Source organism: Delphinus delphis, chromosome 17, assembly GCF_949987515.2.
Source record: "Delphinus delphis chromosome 17, mDelDel1.2, whole genome shotgun sequence".
Classification (NCBI taxonomy): Eukaryota; Metazoa; Chordata; class Mammalia; order Artiodactyla; family Delphinidae; genus Delphinus; species Delphinus delphis.
This window is the reverse complement of record NC_082699.1, coordinates 76,683,339-76,710,715: the sequence shown is the minus strand read 5'-3', so window position 1 is coordinate 76,710,715 and position 27,377 is coordinate 76,683,339.

Genomic DNA, 27,377 nt, shown 5'->3' with positions numbered 1-27,377 from the left:
GGAGTCTCCCTGCCCCTAAGATCCATATGAGATGGGCTAGAACTCTATTTGCATACTTTGGAAGCCCCATATGTAAAGTTCCACACATTTCCGATGATGAGGTGGGGTGGGTAGACGCATGTTTCCATCGTCCTCTCTGGTTCAACGCTCCTGCTTCTGCTGAGTTTACTTTATGCCGCTGCCTGCTCGATATTCTCCCACGTTGGTCCAGGTGTGGAACTCAGCCCCTCTCTCAGTTGCCACACGCACGTTCACACATACTCACAATCGCACAGTATTTATACGTGTGGTCAACTTTCCTGAGAGCTTGAGAGGAAGGAGGGGGTGTTTACGCTGACACAGTGCGATCACGATCACACTGGACGGTCGACTCCCAGACTGCGAGGCGCGCTGGCCCCTCAGCCGCACCGCCTCGTGAGCCCACTCTTCGCCTTCTCTTCCAATGCCCCACGTGCCCTGCTCTTTCCTAGGACTGAGCATCTTAGCTTTCTCATGTGCTCGACTCTGACCACTCAGGACTTTAGTGCTTGTGTTGACCCAAGCAGCTCATCAAGGTTTCTTTTTGAACAGAGAGCCTTTATTTTGGGGTGCCAGCTCTAAGGCCCTCCTCTCATGGATGTTTATAATTAAATTGGGGAGGGAAAAGCAGAGGGAGGGAGGGAGGGCCAGGAACATCCACTGATACCATGGAAGCATGCTCCTAACTACGGGGAGAGGGGACGCGTAGAAAGCTAGAAAAAACGCGTTCTGTGATGGTGGTGTGTGCAGAGTTTTGGGCAAAGGCAGAGGAGAGACAATCACCCAAGTTTGATTGGTTCTAAACAAGTGGAAACACATTGGAATGGAATAGATATGATCCTGTTTATTCCATTTATTTTAAGAGAGATCAGAATTCTGGTGTAGGAGGGAAGGGAGAAAGGGTAGAAACGGATGTGGAATAATACACATGTTCCTGTGTACATTCTGAGAATGTTCACAAGCTCCCAGCTTGTGAGAGACCAAAACAGGAGGGTAATGGCCAAAAAATCAGACACACAGACCAATGGGACAGAATAGAGAACCCAGAAATAAACCCATGCATATTTGATCAATTAATTTTTGATGGGAAAAGACTAGGCTCTTCAATAAATGGTGCTGGGAAAACTGGACATCCACACGCAACAGAATGAAACTGAATCCTGTTTTACATCGTACACAGAAATCTATTCAAAATAGATTGAAGACTTAAACATAAGACTTGAAACCATAATATTCCTGAAGAAAACAAAGGGCAAACTCCTTGACGTTGGTCTTGGCAAGGACTGTGGACTTGATACCAAAATCAAAGACAACAAAAGAAAAAATAAACAAATGGGATTTGTTTATTAAACGTCTTTCTGAGGGTGATTGCGGTCGAGGTGGTGAGAAGTAAAGTGCTGTGTCTGGGGGTTAGTTTTGAAGATAGAGCTGGTAAGACATGCTGACAGATTGCACAGGGGGTATGAGGAAAAGAGAGTGGTGGAGGATGGCAACTAAGGTTTCGGCTGGAGTAGATTGCTGGTGTCAATGACTGACTTGGTAAGCCTCTAGGAGCAGGCAAGGGAAGGAGGAATCAGGAGGTGTACTTTGTGAAGTTTGCTTTGACTACTAGACATCTAAACAGATGTCGAGCAGACAGTGGCATAGAGAAGTTGGAGTTCATAAGTTAGCAATGTACGTACATATAAATATGGAAGTTGTCAGCAGAGCAATGGTGTACAAAGCTGTGGGGCTGACAGAGAGCACACAGCAAGTGTTTAGAGAGAAATGAACTTTCAGGGATGAGCCCTGGGTACCAACATTTAAACAAGGAGGAGCAATAAGCAAAGGAGTGACCAGAAAGGCAAGAGGAGATGTCAAGGGAGGCTGTTATCCCAAACAGTAAATTCAAGAAGGGCGCCATGTTCAGCCGTGTCCAATGCTGATGAGAAACTGAGTATGATGAGTTCTGAAAGTTGGCCGCTGGCCTTTGTAAGGTGGGGAGAGGTTGGGGTCCTGATGGAGCTAGTTGAGAAGAGAAGCAGAGGTGAAGAAATGGAGATGGTCATAACAGACACTGATGTTGAGTTTTACTATAAAGAGGAACAAAAAAGTATCTGTGCCTCTTCCAGAAATGATGAAAATATTAATGTTTTCAATTAAGGATCCATCCTTTCATTCTGAAATAATATTTTATTATTTTAATTTAAATTCACTGCTGAGTTCTATTTGTCTGTAATTTATTATGGAATTTTATAGCAATATTTCAAAGTTAGACTTTAATTTTTTTTCTTATGCTATCTTCATCAGAGTCTGGAAACAAGCTTATATACTGGATTTATAAAATTGAGAGCGTTTCCATATTTCTGTGTTCTAGCACTGATTATAAAGAGAAAAATTTTTGAAAAAATATTCATTCATAAACTGCCTAGGCTGAGAACTTTTTCATAAGTAATTCTATAATTACCTGTTTTCCAGTTTGGTCCACGGTTACTGTCCTATTCAGATTCCTCTGTTTTCTAGTTATTTTATTATATTTTATCTCATTTTTATATTATAAAAACATTTATATCCAGATGTCTTAGTTAAGGCAACATTTTAGTATTTTAATATCCTCTGAGCCCATTCTTGTATCTTTGTTTTAAGATACTCATTTATACTAGTTTGAATTTTTGTGTCTTCCTCTTTATCCTCTTCCTCTGCAATGTGGGATGGATTGGCAAATGTATCAGCCATGTCATTGATTTTATTCTATCCATTTTTATATTCCCTTTAACAATTATTTCTATAGACTCTGGTATGATTTTAAATATACTTGTTGCGGGCTTTCCTATTTCATCTCATCCACTTTCTTTTCCATTCTGCCTAGTTGCCTCAGCTTGTTTTATCCTGTGGTTTTCTGGTACTCTTTGCAGGGGGATAGCTCTCACTGTACCTTTTGAAAATTCCAAACAGCATCCTGGAATTTTCCACTTCACTGAAATAGATTATTTTCAGTGCAATACTCTATGGATAACCTTGATTTCCCTGCTCATGCCATACTTCATAGGACCAATATATATTTTTTTCTCCATATTTACCATGGAATGAGGTGGGTATCTTTTAGATTTTTACATTTTTGCCAAAAGACAGGGCGTTTACGGAGTGCTCTTCCTGGCGTATACTGAAGTGATGGTCAGAGACTCCTCAGAGCTGCAGCTGGATGTTAGAGTGATGTGTTTCTAGCAAGTAGGTCCTCGGGCACTGTCTGGTCCTCTTCTGCCTGACCTTCTCTGTTTCCCTTGGCCAGAGCCCTAAGTCTCCATGCATGACTCCCCTCTCCCTCTTTAAGTCAGACCTCTGTCCCTACCTGCAGTCACCCTAATTATCCTTAACTCTGTTGAACCTTCCTTCATTTGCCGCTGTGATACTGAAAAACTGAAGTTTCAACTTCCTGCCTAGACCCAGGAACTGTTAATCCTGAACATCCTTTATGCTAGAAACCGTCCCTCATCAACTTCCTGAATAAAAAACTATTTCAGCAAAGCCCACTGTATTATAAAAAGCAAATTAAACTAACACGTGATGATCATATCCCAGTGCAGAAGTCCATTCCATTGATTAAATGCCCAGTGGGGATGTCTTAGCATTTCCTGCTCTATCACAGAGTCTTGAATTGTGATACGTATACCTAGTACTTCAAAAGTCACATAAACATACCAATTCATATCCTGCCTCCTACAGGAAGCCTTCCAAGATTACCCTATTCTAATTTTTCATGCCTCAAACCTCTAAATTCCACAGTTTTATCCCCTTAGGGGTGATATTTATATTGGACATATTAACTTTTGTTTGGCATTCTATCAGGTACAGAGCAGATTCTGCATACATTATTATCTTAACACAGCATTTCTGTGAACTAAATAGTATAAATTGTATTTTGCATTTGAAGAAATCAAAGATGAAGAAATTGTCCACATTTACACTGTTAGTAAATGGCTGAGGGAATGAAACGAAGTAACTTCGTCAGTTTCTGTGTTATTCACATATCTGTTCTGTAAATGAGGATAGACTCACAGGAGTTACATAAATCACTCAGACATGGATAATTAGCAATGAGAGCTAGCATTTGAACCTTGGTCTGCGTGAATCTAAAACCCATGCTCTTTTCTCTCTATTAGCAAGAACTAGGTCACACTTAGAGCAGTGCCGTTTGGGGTTTCCCTCATGGGTGTAAGTCTTCTTCTCTCAAAAAACAAAATCTCAAGAACTCAAAAAGTTGATATCATTATTAACATCACTATTAATTACTCCACCACCACCACCATCATCGGTTTCAAGGCTAAAGTTAAAATGTGCCCACTTTGGGCTTCGTGCTATATTTCCAGTCCGTCCACTTTCTCCTGGGTCTCTGTGGTACTTTGCATTTACACAGGCTTCGTTTCTCACGGTCAGGTTTGTGCACGGTTATTTGCATACGTGTCTCCTTCGGCAGACTCCTGGAGATCAGATTCCGTGAGTCGTGTCTTGATTCAGTACCTTGGACATCCTAAGGGCTCACTCAGTATATCTTGAGAGGATTTTTACTTATAACTTGAAGAAAGGCCTGGCACACTCACCTGTGTTTTAAACCCCAGACTTAAACAACATTTTGATCGATGCTGTCATATACTGGAGTTCTGACTACCAATATGATTATATATATATATATATATATGTATGTATGTATTTTAATTATTCTCAACTCAGATTGTCGTTACCCATTAATGAATTGGTCAAGTCCCCGTAAAAAAAAGGCACTGGCCAAGTAAATGTGTTCCATAATTTGGCATCTGAATATCTGAGACCATTTTTCTTTGCTTTTATGTGAAAATAGTCTCTTTGCTTGACCCAAGCTATTAACCTCAGTGGGTACGAATTCCTTTTGCTTCAGGGCTAAAATGTTTTCTATCCAATCTCTGACTTGCTGAACTAACTACTCTGTCTTTTGAGGCTGGAGCTGCCATGGGAGACATATGTTTTCTTGTCAGGAATGAACCCCCTGCTGCATTGTTAAGACGCTCCCTCATCTGCTCTCCTTGTAGGGCTGCAAATTCCTTGATGATTCTCTGTATATGATCAGTACTTTCTACCCCTGTGCTGGGTCATGTGCCTCCTATATACTCTAATTAGACCCAGGGAAGATCGTGACCAAAAGTTCTAACATAAACATGCATCCTTATCAACTGGGGTGTGTGTGTGTGTGCGCGCGCGTGTGTGTGTGTGTGTGTGTGTGTGTGTGTGTGTGTGTGTGTGTGTGTGTATCTAGGTAAAGTTTTCTTCCTTCGTACAGTGCATGATATGTAATAGATCAATAAATATTTTTGAATAAATGAATGGGTAGATGACTGTACAGTGGCCTGAATAACCCCCCCCCTGCAGATGTCCTTGTCCTGATGCCCAGCACATGTGAGTGCTCCCTTATATGGCAAAAGCTACTTTGCGGGTGAGATTAAGTTAAGAATCTTGAGATGGGGAGATTATCCTGATTGCCCAGGTAGGCCTGATGTAATCACAATAGTTCTTATAAAAGGGACCTGAAGGATCAGAGTCCATTGTAGCGTATACAGTGATGGAAGGAAAAAGGTGCAGTGAGGTAAGGAAGGGGTCGTGAGACAAGGAATGCACGCAGTCACCAGAGGCAGAAAAAGACAAGGAAGCGGACTCCCCTCCCAGAGTCTACACAAGGAACTCTGCCTTGCCAACGCCATTGACCCTATCTGACTCACTTCACACTTCTGACCTCCACAACTGTGCAAGAATAGATGTGCGTCGCTTTAAACCACTACCTCTGTAGCACTTGGTTCCAGCAGCAACAGGAAATGAATACAGGCGGGATGAACGAGCCTCTTCTAATCAGCATGTTTATTCCCCAAGTCATCTGCTTACTCATGCCGTTTGCTCCATCTGGATGACCTTCCTGCATCCTCTTTATCCACCTTCTTCATCCTCAAGACCCAGCGCAGGAAAGACTTTGCTTCTTACCCCGGCTCACAGTTTTCTCTCTCATCTGAGGCTCCAAACACATTGTCTCCACCAGGCTCCACCATAAGCTGTAATAAATACTCGTTGAATTGCACTAATGTAGAAATCATTTTCTTTCTGGGTTCTTATTCAGATTAGGTTGCCCTCTCCAGTATCGTTTGCTGCATTTCACACTGGATGATAATCGCTCCTCCTATACCCTCCGTGAAGAAAAGATTTCGCACAGCAGCCCTGGGACTGCTATGCTAATAAGAAAGGCCTTCTTGCCAGCCTGATCCTGGGATGGAGATGGGAACCTGGGTTTGGGGAGGGTTTCCACCACTCCCGGGATGAATGAGAGGACTTCCCTGCGCCTCAACCGTTGGTACAGGGTGGTTCATGCTGAAGTCCTGCTTTCTCCCTGAGAATCCGGAGCTTGGTTATGTGCTAGGTAGAGTGCCTACAACACCAGCCCCGAGTGAAAACCTTTGGCGCTGAGTCTCCAATGAGCTTTCCCGGAAGACAGCGTTGGACATGTGCTTCACATCTCATTACTGTGGAAATGAAGTCCATCTTACGTGTCTCCCCTGAGATAAGACCCTTGGAAGCTTGCACCTGGTTTCCTTTGGATTTTGCCCTGTGTACCTGTTCTCTTTGCTCCTTTCACTATAATGCAGCGTAGCCATGAGTATGACTATAAGCTGAGTCCCATGAGTCCTCCTAGGAGGTCATCTGATGGACCTCAGATACATCTCTGTTCAGTTGCAAAGTTCACATCGGGAGGGACCATAGTTTTGGTACCTCCCCTACTTATTACCCAGCAAAGGTTACATACAAGTCCTACTGGTTTCTTCCATGTTTGGTTCAAAGAGTGGAGTATTACTTATTGTCAAGGGGAAGACTTGCACCCCTGGGAGGACTGTAAGTGAAGAAGGGGTGCGTTGAAAGGTTCAATTTGCTGACCTCCTTCTGTGTGTCCCTCTGAGGAGAGTCGTTATGTGCTGAACACGTCACGCATACTCATACTCCACACTTTTGCTCATGCCACCCTTCTGCCTGAAATGCTCTTCTCTGTTGGCTTCCATTCTCAGCATTCCCACCAGGACAGAGTTTGTGGGTGCCTCACCCCTTTTTCCACATTAGAACTAATTACTGACCATTTTCAAAAAATTGTGAGGCTTTAGGTGAGGTGGCATTAAGAGCATTTGTCGATTACAGATCATTAATAGATCGAGTTCTGTTCCAGGTAGTATAAGTCTTACGAAATGAGGTCACTGAAGAATCTGGGCAACTAGAAAAACCGTGAAGTGTCCACAAGGTAGTTCAATGTGCCTGTGATGAGTTACGTCTCCTTAACAAAAAATTTTAAATTGGATTGAAGGCATTCAAAGCTTACGAGACTGAGTGCAGAGATGAACTGTTTGGGCTCATTGTAGATGAAAGGGGGACGTATTGCTGCATCTGTTCTTTCCAACTCATTATACTATCTCCTGCAAGTTCAACAAATTAAAACTTGGCTGGTTTCCATCTCATTAGGGATCAATTTGCATGAATTATAGGTTTGCATTATTTATGATCTGTGTTTAACTACAAGAATGGCATAAAAAAAGAAGAAAAGGAAGTAACAGAAGAAGTAACCCTCACCTTTAAGGTTTTTATGTCGGTTTCACATTTGGCTTTATTGACAAAGCACAGAAATTATTTTTAGGGTTACAAGCTGCTGAAAAACATGAGTAGGTAAGTCTTTTCCTTCGTTTAGAGCATATTCTCCCCACCTGAAACCCCCGCCCATCTTCCTTCTGCTGTTCAAACTCTGCTTGTCTCTGGAGCCCTGGGTCAGGGGCCTGGTCCTCAGTGGGAAGCAGGATGTGAGTGTGAAAGCAGCAAGAGCTTCCAAGTTAACTGGGCTGGAGTCTCACTCCTGGCTGCAGTCCTAGTTGATAACAAGTACTGTTCTAGGTGTTTTCACACACGCTCTACTACTTCATTATATCCTCTCAGCAAGCCTGCAGTGTGTGGACTATTATTCTCACCTTGGAACTCGAGGCTCAGAAAGAGAAGTGGCTTTCCAAGGTCCCAGCGTTGGGAAGCAGAGGTGCCCAGATGAGACCTTCGCCAGTCTACGTGAAGCCAAGTTTTCAGATCTTGTCCATAGAAGACAAACGGGTGTAACTGGTTCTTGTGAATACAGCCCCTTCGAATCGCCTCTAATGCATACCCTGAACTGCCTGTGCGTCTCTCCTGTCCTCGCCTGCCACATCCCCGCTCTCTGTTCTACTGTTACCTTCCTTCCTGTCGCCCTTCAGACTTGGCCTTATCAATGAGAACAGTGAAATAAAAGCTTTCCTGTGTCTGGTGGTTAAAAGCCAGATGGAAGCAGCATCAAATGTCAACGCCATAGTTTACTTGCTGTTCAACCTCGGGCAAGTAAACGCTTTCAACTCTCTTAAGCCTCAGATATTACAGCTGTACTTTTGGGTAATGAAACCTACCTTGCTGGGTTTCAATTATTTCACTGATTGACATAATACATACCAAGTACTCAGCATAGGAACTGGGCAGTAAATTACAGTCAGAACTGTTAAGTACGGCATTTGAGCTTATGCTCCAAACATTACTGGTAAACGGTGCTATCATCTCCATCTTACAGATAAAGAAAATGAACCTAAAGGGAGGTTAAGTCACTGATCCAGTGTCATGTAGTACGTAGGTGGTGGGGCAGACATACAGAGTCGGGCTCCTGGGCTTCACAGCCTCTACTATTCCCTTATGTTTCCTGTGAGACTTCTGAAGTTGTTTTCCAACAAGACCCAGCTCCTCCTTCCTGTGCAAGAGCAGCTTGCGACAATGAAGAACTGACCTTATCACCCCCTTATTCTGTGGCCTCAGGATTAAGGCTGAGTTTATGCCATTTGGAACAATGACAGTGTGGGGCGTGTGTGTGTGGGGGGGGTGTGTGCGCGTGCACACACACACTTATATAAGTAGACTTAGTGACACTGAAATAAAAATAAACGTCTCCACAACTCAGAAATCAAACAAGTATATCCTGCAGGAAATAAGGACTTGTTATGCAAACCTAGTGGACACTGGGCCAGAGACACACATGTGCAGCTACGTGTTCAAACCTTGCAAGATCTAACAATAAGGGAGATTCAGGTTCAGTGCATGATAACACGAGATCCAGGATCACTGCATGAAGTAAGGGGCTCAAAGTAGGGACTGAACTTGCCCTTGAAAAGAGGCAGATAAAAGTTGGGATCAAGGTCCAAGGCTGTGGCCAGAAGGATGCTGATTTCCCAGAGGGGCAGAAATGAGCAGAGGCAGCCCAAGTTGAGAAGGGGGAAAACACCAACCTGACTCAGGGACCAGATCAGGAATATCCCTGTGAGCTAGGAGTCCTGAGCTGACGATATTATATGTGGTTTTAAAATGGGGACTTAGGAGATAATAGAGACCAAAACTAAGAAAAAACTGCTGAGTATATATAATATAATTACTTATATTATTTCAATATATTGCATATAATGTATATATACATATCTGTACATATACGTGTATGCTTGTATATTTATATGTATGAAAACAAAAATATATGAAAACAAAAATGAAAGTGCAGTTGTCTGGAAGTAAAATAAGAGTAAACCAAAGAAGAAAAATTCTGTAAAACTGTGATGTGTTAACTGACAAAAACAACAGAGAAAAGTGAGAAACAGGTGGGTAAGAAATCAAAGCATTTAGAAATTTTAGAAGAAAAATTTTAAATTGATAACATCAAAAGTCAGCAACTCTAAACTGGAAACAATCAAGAGAGAACAGAGAATTAGAATAAAATTGTGACAAACTCCCTAAGAACAGACAGGAGGATAAAGTAATGACAGATGTGAAAGAGATTTTATAAGACTTTGGGGACAGATTGTGGTGTTTTAGTATACATCTAAATTATTTCCAGAACTAGAAAATAGGTGGGATGGCCAATGTAGCAATATTCTAAGAGAAAAGTCACATCTCAAACAAAAGCAGCAAAGACAAATAAAGTAGTTGAAATTAAAATGATGAGAAATAATATCAAACATGAATGTATCAACCTTATGATCAGATAATGTGAAAAGGGGTACTACATAATGATAAAACATTTGCCAAGATATAATAATGAACTAGTACGCACATGATAACACAGGCTCTAAATACATACAGCACAGCAAGAGTCAAGCCCTTTAATGTGGCCCACAATATCCTCTGTGAGCTGGCCAGATATAACCTGTCCAGTTTTACGTCTTTATGCACCGTCCATACTCCACACATAGAAATGCTTGAACACATCAGATGTTTCTGCCTCTCCCTAGTATGTGAAGGCCTCAAACTGCCAGGCCACCTAAAACACTCAGATCCCTTTCTCCGTGAGAAACTTCCTTTAGCCATCAAACCCTCTCCTCTCTATGTAAAAACTTCTTCGGAACTTGATTATTCTACAGAGCAGTAGGGAGTTGCCCATTTGTGGCAGGAGAGAGAGACCCCTGCTCACTGGCCCTTTAAGCCATCTGTGAAGTTACTCCTGATCAGAATACTCTAGAGCTAAATAAAGAACCATTGATCTAGATCAATTTTCTTATTTTACTAAAGGTGGGACCAAGACCCATAGCGGAAAGTGAATTTCCCAAGTTCACTCTGATATAGGGACCAACATGAGGATTAGAACTCAGATCTCTTGCTACTCAATGTTCTTTCCTGCCCACTGTTTCCCAGCCCAACCTACTGGGACCATGGAATGTAGACATTTACAGATGAAAAGGCCCGTACATCATCTCAGCCAGACCCTTCATTCTGTAGAGAGGAGCACGGAGGTCCTGGGAAGGGGACTGGGGACACCCCACCCCCCAGGAAGGAGAGTTCCTATAACTCAGCCACCCGGTTTTAGTATTAAACTGGGCGAGCATGGGGTCTATATAGCCTTGTTTATATAATGAAGTGCAAAATGGCCCTTGGTACATACACCTCCCTTTATTGTTTTAAAACATTTCATTCTTTTCAACACAAATTAATGTATTTTCATGATAAGAAATCGAGAATGAAGACTTGTATAAGAATCAGAAGCCAAAGTCCTCCTTTACATCTTTTCTCCAAAACCACTTCCCCAACCTAAAGGCAAGTGCTGTTAATTGACAGCGAACTTTCCAAACATAACTTTATGCGTTTACAGACACACACGCTCACACGCATGGACGCTCTCTACATCTGCAGCATTGATGTCGGTTAGGGGCTGCACTGTGAACTCCAAGATCCGTAGAATCTTTGAGATTCTAACCCCCAGTACTTCAGAATGTAACTAGTTGAAGATAGGGTCTTTAGAGAGGGAATTAAGTTAAAATGAGGTCAGGAGTGTGGGCTCTAATGCAGTAACTCAAGTCCTTAGAAGAAGAAGAAATTTGGACACAAACAGGCCCAGAGGGAAGACCACGTGAAGATATGAGGAGAACACAGCCATCTACACGCAAGCCAGAAGAGAGGCCTCAGAAGTAACCAACCCTGAGGACACCTTGATCTTGGACTCGTAGCTTCCAGAAATGTGAGACAATACATTTCTGTTGTTTGAATCGTCCGGCCTGGGGCACTGTGTCATAGCAGCCCTAGCAAACTAGTCTAACGTGATTTGAAAACAAACGGTATCAGGCCGCACTTGTTTGCTAAGACTTGCTTTTTCACTTTACTTTAGCAATGACATCTACGGTGGACTTCTAAATCTATGTTACATTGTTCTTTTAAATACGTCAGTATGAGTGTAATATATTAAAGTCTCTATTTTATAGCAGGACAACTGCAAGGATTTTGAGGCCTGCATGTCCAGTGAACTTGTTTGTTATTTCATCTAGAATGTTCTTTGCATTTGTTTATCTTAGACCAAGTGGCAAGAACAAGGGATTCTGGAATCAGAAGAGCTTGGTGCTATGGACTGAACTATGTCCCTCCAACAAATTCGTATGTTGAAGCCCTAGCTTCCAATATGATTGCACTTGAAGGTAGGGCTATTAGGAGATAATTAAGGTTAAATGAGATCATAAGAGTGAGATCTTAATCCAAGAGGACTGGTGGGCTTATAAGAAGAGGAAGCGATCCCTCTCTCTCTCTCTCTCTCTCTCTCTCTCTCGCTCTCTCTCTCTCTCTCTCTCACTCTCGCTCTCTCTGGCTCTCTCTCGCTCTCACGCGCTCTCTCGCTCGCTCTCTCTCTCTCTCGCTCTCTCTCTCTCTCGCTCTCTCTCTCTCGCTCTCTCTGTCCACACATGTGCTTTGAGGAAAGGCCAGGTGAGGACCCAGCAAGGAGGCAGCTGTCTGAAAACCAGAAAAAAGGTCTCTATCAGGAGCTGAATTCGCCAGCACTGTCATCTTGGACTTCTCAACCTCTAGAACTGTGAGAAAACACATTTCTGTTGTTTAAACCACCCAGTCTGTGGCATCTTGTTACGGCAGCTTGAACTAAGACACTTGCTTTGAATTATCCTGGCTCTTCCAATATGAGACAAGGTACTAAGCTTGAATTTCCTCATCTGTAAGATGGAGCAATGCTATCTACTTCTCATGTTTCTGTGAAGTGTCTTAAATCAGAAATGGCAAACAAAGTTCCTTGCATTTCAGAAGTCTGCAAAGACAGCCAGTGAACACTTCTCCCACTATGAGAAACTTATCTCCTCCCAACAGACTTTAAACCCCCTGAAAACAAGGAATGTGTACAAAAATCCTTTTGCATCCTACGTGTATCTTGGGTGGGGTGATACATTTAATACATCACCTACATTTCCAGATCATTCGTTCTAGTATTTAACCTCACACCAGTACACTGCTGTTCATCCTCCTTGACGTGCCGATTCCTGAAAAATCATTATCAGCACTCTCTTTCTGTATCCCCTCCCAGTTCTCTTGCCCTTTCTTGCTTTGTAGTACTCTCTTGGAAAAACCCCAGACCTATAAAAGAGTTCTTGGGCTTCCCTGGTGGCGCAGTGGTTGAGAGTCCGCCTGCCGATGCAGGGGACGCAGGTTTGTGCCACCGTCCGGGAAGATCCCACGTGCCGCGGAGCAGCTGGGCCCGTGAACCATGGCCGCTGAGCCTGCGTGCCCGGAGGCTGTGCTCCGCAACGGGAGAGGCCACAACAGTGAGAGGCCCGCGTACCGCAAAAAAAAAAAAAAAAAAAGGAAAAAAGAAAAAAAAAGAGTTCTTCCCTGCTGTGTGCCTGCATCCAGGTAGCTAAATATGGCAGGAGAAACCCAGAACGACCACGATCCTACTTAAAATGTATGACTGAATCTCTAAGGTGTGGCCCTTTAATGTAATCTCACAGTCCTTACACCTTCCCCAGGTCACTCTCCCATGCCCTGCACAGTGGCATACTGTCCCTCTCAGACCAACAATCTCTCCCTCATTCTCACTCTCAGGTGCTGGTGTTGCTTCTAGATTGAAAAGCAGAATTGATAAGAAATTCCACATGTTTTCACGCCCACACCTGCCCACCTATCAGCTTCTGTCCCTGCACCTTCTGCGCTCTCTCCAGGTTCCGTAGATAAATTCTCTAAGTAACACATCGGGGCCAGCCAGCCCCTCCTCTTGTGCATGCGGTCACACCCCTCTCTTCTACTCAAGGACACAGAGACTGCAATTTTCCACCCCTTTCTGCATCACCACTTCCCCACTCAACTAGATCACTTCCCTGAGCATGAAAGCCAGCTATTATTTCTCCCATCTTAAAAACCCAGCGTCGATCTCACATTTGCTTCCTAGATCTGTTCCATTTTCTGCTCCTGTTTTCAGAAAAACTCCCTAAAATAGTTGTCTCCTCCTGCTTTTTCAAATTTTCTTCTTCCTTTTCTCTCTTGAACTCTGAGCCTTTGTCACCTCTTTTAAAGACATGACTTGATAAAATCAGCGTCTATTCCTTGCTGTGAAACCCTGTGGTCATTTCAGAGTCTGCATCTTAAACTGTGAGTAGCGCTGTTGATTTCATTTTTCTCCTTCAAACTTTAAAATATTTTTCTTTTCTTCCAGGACAGCACATACACTAGTCGGGGTCTTGGCAGATACAGAGGAAATAACAGGGATTTTTAAAGAGACATTGTCATGAATGGACTGTTTAGAGAAGTGTGACAGAGCAAAGGGACGTTATTCACCCAAGAGAATAACCACCGCGGCGATTCTCAGACCTGAAGGGGTGAAGGGTGCAAAGGTTGTTACCGGGACCTCCTTGGGAGTTGAAGCCAAAGAAGGCGGTGCGAGGCACACAGTGTGGTCCTAGGGGGATGCTGTCCCTGCCAGAACTGCTCCGAGGAAGGATGCAAGTGCCCCCTCGGCTCTCCGGCTGCACCTCTGACATCCTGACAGTGACGCCCACTGGCTAAACCCGAAGGGAAGCCAGAGGGCAAGGCAGCCCACGGGGTGCATCAAGTGGGTGACAGCCTTCCAGGGCACGTGCAGCTGGAGAGGACAAGGAAGGAATCCAGGGTGGTGGCAGCAACTGGAGAGTAGATGACACGCCGACTGCCCCTCCCCATCTGTGCTGGGTCTCCCGGCCTCAAGCTGAGCTGAGCAGCAATTCAGTCCTCAGGTCTCTTCTCCCTTCTCTGTCTACATTTCCTTAATGATCTTTTACCTTCTCCTGATCTCCAATACCATCTATAAGCTGGTGACCTTGACATTTATACCCCAGATCAACCTTTGCTTGGAAACCCACCCTTGTATATTCAACTGCCTGCCCGACCGTGGCCCTTGTTCCCAGGTCCACGATGAAAGCCCTGAGCATCCGCCCCAGATCTGCTCCTCCAATAGTCTTCTCCCTCCCGGGTCATGGCAATTTGATCTTTCTAGTTGCTAGGTCAACAGTCTTGGCTCATTCTGGCTTAATTTTTTTTTTAATCACACACCAAATATCCAATTTATCAAAACATAATTTTTACTCTACATTCAAAACGGTTCAAGAACTCAGCACTTCTCCCAACCCTGACTGCTAAGGTCCTTGGCCAAGCACCACTGCCAATTACACAGACTGTTGCAGTACCCTCTGTGGAGGGTGCTGTGGTGTGCTGCCCAGACCCCTTGCCCCCTCAGAACTGAGCCCACCTTCCCTCTCCTGCTGAAGGGTGGTGGCTGAAGGCTCTCCTTGAGTCCCTCACTGGGAACTGTCCTCCACTGAAGAAAGCTGCCTAGTACAAGTTACTTTTTCATCTTGGAGTCAGAATGCATCCAGTGACTGGCCACTGTGGGGCAGAAAGACCCAGCCCTGTTATCTCAAGACTGGACAACACTAAAGGGCCATCCCAGCTTCTGAGTCCCCTGGGATCAGATAAGGCTTTTTTCACCTGCATCTCTGATCAAACCCTCCCTCTGCTAAATCCTATTTTTTTTCCCTCCCCACATAAATCCAATGTGATCCCTGGTAAATTTTCTGCATGCAGATTTCCATCTTGGAGTGTGGCAGGGAAACATCTAAGAAGGCTTCTCGGTGACCTCCCTGACATCACCCTTGTCCTCCTGTTGTCCATCCCTAAACACTGCAGCAAGAGTGCCCTTTTAACGCTTAATGCCACACCATGGACAACAGTACAGTAGTTCCTCAAAAAATTAAACATAGAATTGCAATACAATCCAGTGATTCCACTTCTGAGTATATATCCAAAAGAGTTGAAAACAGGGTCTTAAACAACTGTTTGTACACCCACGTTCATAGCAGCATTATTCACAATAGTCAGAAGGTAGAAACAACCCAAGTGTCCACTGATGAATAAATGGATCAACAAAATGTGATATACACGTACAATGGAATATAATTCATCCCCAAAAAGGAAGAAAATTCTGACGCATGCTATACCATGGATGAGCCTTGAAGACATTTGAAGCAAAATAAAGCAGTCACAATACCACAAATATTGTATGATTCCAATAATACGGAGTACCTTGTGTAGTCAAATCGATAGAGACAGAAAGTAGCATGGTGGTTGCCAGGGGCTGGGGGAAGGGGGAAATGGGGAGATGTTGTTTAATGAGTACAGAGTTTCGGTTTTGCAAGATGAAAAGCGTTCTGAAACAAAATTGAGTTATTTGTAGTGAGGTGGATGGACCTAGAGTCTGTCATACAGAGTGAAGTCAGACAGAGAAAAACAAATACCGTATGCTAACACATATATATGGAATCTAAAAAAAAAAAAAAAAGGTTCTGAAGAACCTAGGGGCAGGACAGGAATAAAGACACAGACTTAGAGAATGGACTTGAGGACACGGGGAGGGGGAAGGGTAAGCTGGGACAAAGTGAGAGAGTGGCATGGACATATATACACTACCAAACGTGAAATAGCTAGCTAGTGGGAAGCAGCCGCATAGCACAGGGAGAGCAGCTCGGGTGCTCTGTGACCACCTAGAGGGGTGGGATAGGGAGGGTGGGAGGGAGACGCAAGAGGGAGGAGAGATGGGGATATACTATGCATATAGCTGATGCACTTTGCTATACAGCAGAAACTAACACACCATTGTAAAGCAATTATACTCCAAAAAAGATGTTAAAAAAAGAAAAAAAAAAGAAAAGAGTTCTGGAGATTCTGAAAAGAGTTCTGCACAACAATGGGAAAGTACTTAATCCTACTGAACTGGACACTTAGAAACGGTTAAGATAGTAAATATTATGTAATGTATATTTTATCACAATTAGCAAAACAAAACAACTCAAGTCAGATCATTTCTTGCTCAAAGCTTTTTAGTGATTCCCACATTCACTCAAAGCAAGATCAAAGTCCTTATGGTCAAGGCCCTCAGGGATCTGGCCCCATTAACTCTCCGAGTCTAGTCTCTTCCTTAGCCACATGGGCCTCCATGAAGCCCCTCCAATATGGCAGCCCTGCAGCTGCTCTGTGCCCCGTCCTCACTGTTTCTCCTGCCAGAAACTCCCTTCCCTCAATATTTGTGTGGCTCCTCTCCTTCACCCAATGCTCAAGTTCACCTTCTCCATGTGGGCTTTCCTTATCTATTTGATTGCAGCCTTCCCTCTCCTGGCATCCCCTATCTCCATCCCCTACTTCACTCCTCTCCCTAAAATGGAGTATTTTCTCCTATACTTTAACACTTACTTATTTTAATTATAGCAGACCAGCTCTGTGTCCACTAGAATATCCTCTGTAAGGACAGGAATGCTTGCCTCTTTTTTTCATTGCTGGATCACCAGTGCTACAAAAGTGACCAGCACATAGTAGGTGGTCAATAAAAATTTGTAGAGTGAGTGTTAGGAGTTGGATATGTATTTTAGTAATGAAATGTAATTTGTTTGCCCCCTTCTCCATCTTTAGGAGAGTTAAGAAGAGGTTTCTAAAAACACAATACTGTTTGGAACAGGTTTTTTTTTCCGTAGATTTAGTTTAATTCAGGAAGGATTTAATCAACAAACAGTTTATTTTCAAGACGAAATGCTCTTGAGGATGGACGCTTCTGTACCTGGGATGAAGATGCTCTTTGATTTTGCCTCGTGTGATTGAAAGAACATAGCTTGAAATGTTTTTGCCCCACTTTTGGATGCATTTGGGCTACGTTCCTGGAAAGGGAGATGGCCTAGTTAAAAAGGCAGGAGTGATGTGTCTAGCAACGTGGCAAGTTTTCCAAATTGAACGATCCAAGTAGGTCTCCATACAGTAGAGGAAAGTGAAGAGGCAGCAGGGGTGTAGAGCTTCAGCTCTTACCTCTGGGGTCACTGCAATACCACAGATCTATGCTTACTCATCTATTTGGCAAATGTGAGAGTACAGCGCAATGGTACCTTTTAGGAGCCATTCCGGTCATGCCTTTAAGCCTGGAATCCCGTAAAAGGAGCCGCTGAAGACTGCACCACGATTTCAGCTTATCGTATATCTTCCAAGCTGTCATGCTGAGGGAGAAAGGAGGATGAATTATTTATTTGAACTTCTAATTATTGGACCATTTATCAAAATAAATTTAAAGTCATGATCCATTATGCATTCCAGTTTATTGCATGCAAAGGTGTTAATTGGTTTCCCTGGATTCAGAGAATTTCAGCTCTGTTGGCTCCAGTGTTCAGCCCTAGTTTCTGAACTGAAACATTCAGGATTCAGCTAGCAGACCTGTGCAAATAGGACGCACATTTATTAAGGTGGTCTGCTTTCACAGTACAAAGCTTTTCAGGAGTGTCGAGTGATAAGATCCTAGATTTTGGCCCAAATCTTACCTTTATAATTTTTTTAAATTCAGATAAAGGAGAAATTGATCTTTTTTAAAACTAATAAAGGCATCTAATTTATCAATATTCCAGACCCTCTTGTTCTAGTCCGTAAGGATGAACATGGATAATGAAGGTAATGAACAAATCCATCACTTTCCCCCAAGTTTTCCGTGTCTCCCTAAGTGGTCTCTGCCTTACATGCAGAACCTCATATTGTCAGGTTCCCAGGCAACCACCAATCTGCTTTCTGTCATCCTAGGGTAGTGAATTTTTAAAATGGAACCATGCAGTATGTACTTCTTTCATTTGGCTTTCCTTCACTGAGGATAATTCGTTTGAGATTCATCCGTTTCTTTCTCTTTCTTCTAAGGGCTATTTCATTGCGTGGACATATACCAAATCGTGTCTATTCATTCACCCACTGATGGACATTTGGGCTGTTTTCCAGTGTTTGACTATTACAAACGAAGCAGCTAGGGGTGTGTGTGCACAAGTCTTTGTGTGGACACAAACTTCCATTTATTTGGGGTTGGGGGGCAACCTGTGGGTGGAACAGCTAGATCAAAAGGCAGGTGAATGTTAATCTTCTTAAGACACAGCCTGTTTTCTATCATGATTGTACCATTTTACGTTCCCACCAGCTTTTCTCTACCAGGTGGAGGCACAAGTTCAAGATCCCCCCTGACACCCGAGGTCTCCTACTTACTGCTGGGTGGGGATGGGAGTTCCGGCTGCCCATGTGGCCTCCACTGACCTGGGGAAGGGGGACTTGTGCCTCATTACAGGTGGGCAGGGATGACAGCCCTGGCTCTTCATCCCAGTGAGAGGGAGGGGAACCTCATCACAGCCTCCAAAGGGTAGAGGAAATCCAGCTCCACATGTTGGCGTGGGTGGGTGGCCAGTTTTTTCCTGCGGTGTTTGTATAGAGTTGGGTGGTTATTTTCTAAAAGGTTTCTGTCTTGCTAGGCTGCCTCTTTCCTGGCCCTTTGGCTAAAGAGAACAGGCTTTCGTTGGGGTTTTTTGGTTGCAGCCACTAGGGTGTCTGAGTTGCTATGTTCTTCAGCTCCAAGTCTGGGATACATGAGGTAGAAAGAAAGCCCAGGGAGATCACTACCTTGTCATTCCTGGAGTCCTGAGGTTCCTAACTGGTCTGCCTTCTCTCCATGGTTCAGAGTCCTTCTGTTTATCTTGCATATAATGTCCAAGTGTTTCTGTTGTACTTAGTGGGAGGAATAGGCAAAAACTCATTCTCCATCTTCCTGGAAGTGAAAGACCCAATAGTATTGTTTTTTTTTTTTTTAATTACAATTTTTGATGGTTCCTTGCTAGTATATCGAAATGGAGTTTTTTCAGGGAGTAGCTATGGGGATATATGTATATGTACAGCTGATTCACTTTGTTATATAGCAGAAACTAACACACCATTGTAAAGCAATTATACTCCAATAAAGATGTTAAAAAGAAAAAAAAAGAAATGGAGTTTTTTTTTAACATTGATCATGTATCCTTGTAACCTTGCTAAACACACGTTCGTTCTCAGGTTGAAAATGTTCTCTTCTATTTCTGATTAGTTGAGTGTTTTTATCATAAAACGGTGTTGAATTTTGTCAGATGCTTTTTCTGCATCTGTTGCGGTGGTCACGTGGTTTTTGTCCTTTATTCTATTAATATGGTGTACTACATTGATAGTTTTTGAATGTTGAACCGATCTTGTGTTCCTGGGATAAATCCCACTTGGTTGGCTTGTATAATCCTTTTTATATGTTGCTGGATTTGGTTTGCTAGTAATTTGTTGAAGATTTTGTATCTATATTCACAAAGGATATTGATCTATAGTTTTCTTGTGATGTTGTAGTTTGATTTTTGTATCAGGATAATACTGGCTTCACTGAATGAGTTGGGAAGTGTTCTCTTCTATTTTTCTGCAAGAATTCAAGAAAAATTGGTATTAATTCTTTAAATGACTGGTAGACTTCACCAAGGGTGCTTGTCCTGGACTTTTTTGTTGGAAGTTTTTAAATTACTGATTCAATCTCTTCTTGCTAGAGGTCTATTCAGATTTCTATCTTCTTGAGTCAGTTTTAGTGGGTATGTCTTTTTAGGAATTTGTCCATTTCATCTAGGATGTTTAATCTGTTGGCATAAACTCGTTCATAGTACTTCCTTTTAATACTTTTTATTTCTGTATAGTCTATAGCAACATCTCTTTCATTTCTGATTTTAGTTATTTGAGTATTCTCTTTTTCTTGGTCAGACTACCTAAAGGTTGTCATTTTTTTTTGAATGTGTAGGGTTTTTTTTAACATCTTTATTGGAGTATAATTGCTTTACAATGGTGTGTTAGTTTCTGCTTTATAACAAAGAAGGTTGTCAATTTTGTCGATCTTTTCAAAGAACAAGTTATTGGTTTTCTCTATCATTTTTGTGTTCTCTATTTCATTGATCTCTGCTAATCTAATTTCCTTCCTTTTGCTTGGTTCAGGTTTAGTTAGCACTTACTTCTCTATTTCCTTAAGGTGGGAAGTTACCAACTTGAGGGATCTCTTTTTTTAATATAGCAGTTATAGGTATAAATTTCCCTCTAAACACTGCTTTAGCTGAATCCCATAAGCTCTGGTATGTTGTATTTTTGTTTTCACTCGTCTCAATGTATTTCCTAATTCCCCCTGTGATTTTTTTCTTTGACCTCTTGGTTATTTAGGAATGTATTGCTTCATTTCAACATATCTGTGAATTTCCCAAATTTCTTTCTGTTATTGATTTCTAATTTCATTCCACTGTGGTCAGAAAACATACTTTGTATGATTTCACTTCTTTTATTAAATTTATTCAGATTTGCTTTATGGCCTAATGCATGGTCTATCCTGGAGAAGGTGTGCTTGAGATGGTGGTGTATCTGCTAGGGTTGGAAGGAGTATTCTACAGATGTCTGTTAGGTCCAGTTTTGGTTAACCATGTTCAAGTTTTCTACTTCCTTGTTATCTCCTGTCTAGTTGTTCTCTACGTTATTGAAATGTGGCATTAAAGTATTCAGTCATTTTTGGTGAATTGTCTATTTCTACCTTACATTCTGTTGGTTTTGCCTCCCGTTTTATTTTTGTCTTACCCTCCACTGCTTAATGAGATTTTCTGGAGAGGAAGCTCATAACTATGCATTTTAAACAGGTTCACTGAAGTTTGAGAACCACAGTTCAAGTCAGAGTATTTTATTTTAGTTATTGACCGAAGCCCAGACAAGGGAAGAGATTTCCTCTGTCTGTTGGCATCTAATCCAGGTTATCCCCCTGAATCGTATCAGAAGTGGGGTTAGCAGAGTTAAAGGCTCTCCCCTTACTCTGAGAGAATAACAAACTCCTAACACAGCAACAGAAACAAAGAAAATTTATAAAGCAAATACCGAAATCACAAGAAAACACTGAAATTCAAAAGGATAACACTAGTATGATAGATGCAGTTCTTTTGCTGGAATGAAATGCTGATTGTAACACCGATGATCCCAGCTGCTGTAGGACAAGTCTTGTTGAATTTTTCATGCCTTTACTTCTCTTTGCCACATGGAAACTTAATTTCCTCTTGCGTGTCTCATTCTAAACGATTGAAAAACCTTGTACCATGCAGCGTACTATCATTTTGTCCTACTGGTCCAGACATAAACACATTAGTCACACGATAATCTGCTTTATCAGTCCGAGACAATTAATGCAATATCATTAGCCACTCGGTGCCAATATGGTCATAAACAAAGATGATTATGCCTTGATAACAGGTTCTAGTAGATTAGGTATTTCGAAATCATGCCTGTATCCCCACAGTATATCTGGGACGAAGAATCTAATCCTCTCAAGTATATTCATGCAATCAAATCAGACATCAAAGCAGGAAAAGCTAGTTAAGCAAAGAGGTATTAAGAACAAGTGTACAAACAAAAGCACAGTCGATTTTCTAATTGTTCTTACCTTTGGAAAATCTACATTGTGAAATAGGTTTGTTTCACATGTTCAATGGCAGAATGGTTTTAATCAGCTTTTACTACATACAAATCATCCCCAAAATGTAGTGGTTTAGCCTAACATCACTCGTGGACGTTATGAGTCTGTGGGTCAGTACCTGGGCTGGGCTCCGCTAGGTAGTCTGCTTATCTATCCAGGCTTAGCTGACCTTGACTGGGGCTTATTGGTGAATTCGTTCAACTCCCAGAATGGCTGGAGGCCAGCAGAAACTCAACTGGGGCACCAGCGTTCTCCTCCACATAGAATCCTCCAACAAGGGAAACTAGACCTGTTGCCATGGAAACTGAATTCTAAGAGTGACAGAAAAAGCTTGCAACTCCTCTTGGGGCCCAGGCTTAAAATGACGTGACATCAAAGCAAAGCAAGTCAGAGGGTGGGAAAGTAGACTACACTCTTGTTGGGAGATGCTGCAAAGAATTGTGGCCCCTTTTTTTTTTTCTTTTGTGTGCAATCTACCACGGAGTTCTACCTAAGAAGTCTGAAAAGTTCTGAGTTCCATGACAATTGTACATGCGTGTAACTGAATGCTAGATTTTGAGCAAACACCAGGGGTGGCAAACTACAGTCCGTGGGCCAAACTGAGCCTGCTGCCTGTTCTCGTGAATAAAGTTTTATTGGAACACAGGCACACATTTTATATTGTTTATGGCAGCTTTCACGCTACAAACAGCAGAGTTTAATAGTTTCAATGGAGACTGGATAGCCTACAAAGTCTAAACATTTATTATCTGGCCTTTTACAGAAAACTTCGCTGACCCCTGCTCAAGACCATCGTGCAGTATTAGGGCCTGATATGCACTTTGTTTATGACCATACTGGCACCAAGGGGCTAGTAATATTGCATTACCATACTGTTCAAATTATCTTAGATTCATTATAGTTGCTACCTGGAGGGGCGGCTTCCACCCAGGGTTTTTTGTTTTTTTTTTTTTTGCGGTACGCGGGCCTCTCACTGTTGTGGCCTCTCCCGCTGCGGAGCACAGGCTCCGGACGCGCAGGCTCAGTGGCCACGGCTCACGGGCCCAGCCGCTCCGCGGCATGTGGGATCTTCCCGGACCGGGACACGAACCCATGTCCCCTGCATCGGCAGGCGGACTCTCAACCACTGCGCCACCAGGGAAGCCCCAGGGTTCTTTTTTTAAAAAATATCTTGGATAGTATCCTATGTTTCCTTTTCTCCAGATAAACTTTAGAAACTGTTCGTGAAATTTCAAAGTGTCCCACTAAGATTTATGTTGGAGTTGTATAAACATAAGTTAATCTGAGAAGAGCTGATAATTCTACACTATTAAGTGTGTCTAGTTGGGAGCAGGTAACAGTTCCCTGTTTATTCACATCTTCATTGTGTCCATCAATAAAACTTTGTCAGATTTTAGTGCGTGGTGGGGGGCGGCTCCTGGTTTTCATTATTTTGTTTGTTTTCACGTCAGTTGTGTCCATTTATTTGAAGCTCATTGAGGTGCTTCATCCTCTTTGTTGCTCTCATGAGAGAAAAAAGGTTTTAATGTACTTCGTAGTGAATGTTCAGGCACGTTCGAAGAAGCCATTAAGAAACACTTAATGGGGGAATTTAATTAAAGCCAGTTCTCTGAGACTCTTTACTCTGCATCTCTTTATTAGTTTTCTTTGCATATTTGCATGCATTTGAAAGTAGAAAACTATATCTAGCGTAAAAGTATTTGAAAATACACATCTCTCCCAGGTCTTGGCATCAAATAGCCACAACTATTATGTTCCTTAAACGCCTGCACGGCAGTCACGCAAACTCTTCTTTTCTGCTCGGCACTCCTGACCATTTTCAGTGTATCTTTTGGCCCCGGGTTGTACCTTCTGGTCCTTTGGCTCAATCGAGTCAAAATTCTTCAGGGATGTTTACATAACCCCTGTGGTCACTGGTCGCACTTTGGGCTCCAGCCTAGCTCAGAGAGCATCACGCTTCCTTCCCTCCTTGGTGGGGACCTTGACATGGCCTTGACAACTATCTGGAATGTCTTGAACCTTGGAGTTGAGGGGATGACAGCCAGGGAATGGGAAAGATGGAAAGGCTGCCACACGTCCCTCCCCACTGTTAGAGCATCCCGGCCACAGCCAGCATTCCCGGGAAATCCAGCACCACGCTGCACACTCCCCCGTCCATGCCATGTGCTGGAGTGCATGGTGGGGATGGAGCTTCCTACGGGACTCTTCCTCACTGTGGTTTTTGCAGGCGCCCATCTCATGGCTCTGCATTGAGACAAGCCACTTCCTCCAGGCTCCTCTCAGGGGCTCTCATTTCCACTTAACAGATGGTGGTTTTTACTTCATTGCTTCATCCATTGGCAGCCCAAGTCCATGCTCCAGGTCACTCCCAATATGTCTTTGGCTCAAGGAGAAGGCAAACTGGTGGTGAATAATTTCCTGTGCCTCTGAATTGGTAAGGATGCCAAATTATACTCATTTCAAATCATGCTTGTCCATTTTTTAAGGATGGTTTGACTAACGGGACTAGGCAACTCTCTGGTGACCTAATTTTAGTGTTAGAAAGAAGGAATTTGGAATTATTGTCATATGAGGATGCTTTCATGATACTGTCATTGCTTTGTTTTGAGAAGAGAGAGACAATATGGATATAACTGTCCTGTAATGGAACTTGAAGCACTTTCCAGGGACACAACGAAATACTTCTTCCATGCTGCTCCAAAGAGAGAGATGTAAAGAACTGAGTGAATATTCTAAGATGACATTTATTTCCCACATAAGGAAGATTTATTTTTACATGCTCAGATGTTCAAAAATGGAAATGGGGCTTCCCTGGTGGCACGGTGGTTGAGAATCCACCTGCCAATGCAGGGGACATGGGTTCAAGCCCTGGTCCGGGAAGATCCCACATGCCGCAGAGCAACTAGGCCCATGCACCACAACTACTGAGTTCACGCTCTAGAGCCTGTGGACCACAACTACTGAGCCCGCGTGCCACAACTACTGAAGCCTGCGCACCTAGAGCCTGTGCTCCGCAACGAGAGAAGCCACTGCAATGAGAAGCCCATGCACCGCAACAAAGAGTAGCCCCCGCTCGCCACAGCTACAGAAAGCCTGCGTGCAGCAATGAAGACCCAACGTGACCAAAAATAAATTAAATAAAATAAATAAAATTTAAAAAAAAAGGAAATGGCGTCTCTACTAGGTGGTGAGCTGTCTAGCAATGGAGGTATTCAAGCAGGGATGGGATGCTTACTGAGGGAATAATTTGCTCAAGGTTCCCGGCTCCTATTATTTCCTACAGTTGTTGAACATGGTATCCTGCACTTAAGAAGCAGCACAGAAGAACAGAAATAGTACAGGCACTAGAATCAGACATACTTCGTTGAAAGCACTTTCATCATTTACCTTGGGGCAAATCGCTTTATCTCTTCAAGGCTTAGGCGCCCCTTCTGTCCAAAAAGGTTGCCCAGATGTCACTTCTCCTCTGTATTCATGTGCTAGGGCTGCCGTAACAAAATACCAAAGACTGGAGAGTTTAAACAACAGAAGTTAATTCTCTCATAACTCTGGAAGCTACAAGTCCAAGATCAAGGTATCAGCAGGGTTGGTTTCCCCTGAGGCTTCTCTCCTTGACTTGTAGATGGCCGTCTTCTCTGTGTGTCCTCGCAGGGTCTTTCCTCTGTGTGCCTGTGTCCTAATCTCTTCTTATAAGGACACCAGACAGATTGGATTAGGGCCCACCCTGGTAGCCTCATTTTAATTTAATTATCCCCTTAAGATTTCACGGGGGAGATGGAGGACGGGCCCTAGGATTACACCCTCTTCGGGGCAGGATTTAGAATCACGAGTCAACGTTTCTCTTTTTGAAACAGGTGAATCCCAAGCCAATTCCACCTCAAAGACTAACCCCTCGCTGCTTAAATGCCTCCATTACTGGAGAGCTCATCACCTCTCCAAGTAGTAACTTTCATTTTTGAACTTGTGAGTGTGTAAAAATAAATCTCCCTTATATGAAAGATAAGTGTCATCTTAGAAATTTCACCCAGGTCCTTATAGCTCACCCTTTGGAGCAGCGTGGAAGAAATATTTCTTTCGAGCATCTGTACCTCTTCTGGGATTGTTTAGTTGTTTGTGTTTTCCCTCTGTTCTCTCCACCTGCTCCCTCGGTAACATCAAGCTTCTAAGTCTCTCTTTCTTTGGAGATTCCGGCCCCTATTCTATTATCAAAGTCTCCCCCACCTCCATCGTTAAGCAAAGATGAGCATGTCTCCCCAAACTTACCTGTACAGATCCACCTGGTGCTCTGCAAACAAAGGGGCCACCTCCTAGCAGGGCACCTCCTTCTTAGAAGGCAATTTACAAGGAACTTTAGAGACGGGTCCCCTGCCCAGGAGCCTTACCATAGGATTTCTCCTGACTATACACACAGGGCCGCCTCACTGTCTTGCTGGGAGGAATTCTGCGTAACAAAATTTTCTCCATCTTGCTTCAGCATGCTACTAATTGAATGCATCTCATGTGGGAGAGAGGGAGGGGTGGGCGTCTTAGCCACGTTAACTAAGGCTTTTTTTCCCCTGAATGAATGTGTGAATAGATGACTGCTATAAAAGAAATTCCAGGATTCAAAAGAGTATTGTACTACGTGAGCTGACCCTGAAATGACTTTGATTTTCTTTTCCCAGGGGGGGCTGTATAATACAGGATTGCTAATTCTGACTTTCTTTACATTTCTACATAGCTCTATTTTTAATAGCGAACGTTTGTCGAATGCTCACAATGGGCCAGACACCTGTTCAAGCGCTTTAGTTATGTTGACTCATGGAATCTTCACAAACACTCTGTGAGGAGGGGCTCTTGTTTTTTCCCCTTTTATCCTGGCGAAACGGAGGCAAAGGAGGTTAATAACCTGCCCAAGGTTGTGAGGCTAGTTAGAGGCAGCGCTCGTTCAAGTTCAGGCATCCTGGGTCCAGCGCCCACAGGTGAAGCCAACAGCACTCTTCCCCAGTGACGGCACATCCTGAATCCACCCGAAGGTCTATCTATGATCAGGGCGTCTTGAGTCCCAGCTGAGTGACGAGCTGATTAAATGAGTCAAGAGGAAGCACAGCTGCCCTGGAGAAATAGATTAGAAGTGGGAGCTGCTTGAGCACCAAGTCCGCAGAATCCCAGGGTTCAAAGGTACCGTTAGGTCACCTGGTCCAACCATCGACCAGCTGCTTGGTGCAGTTTG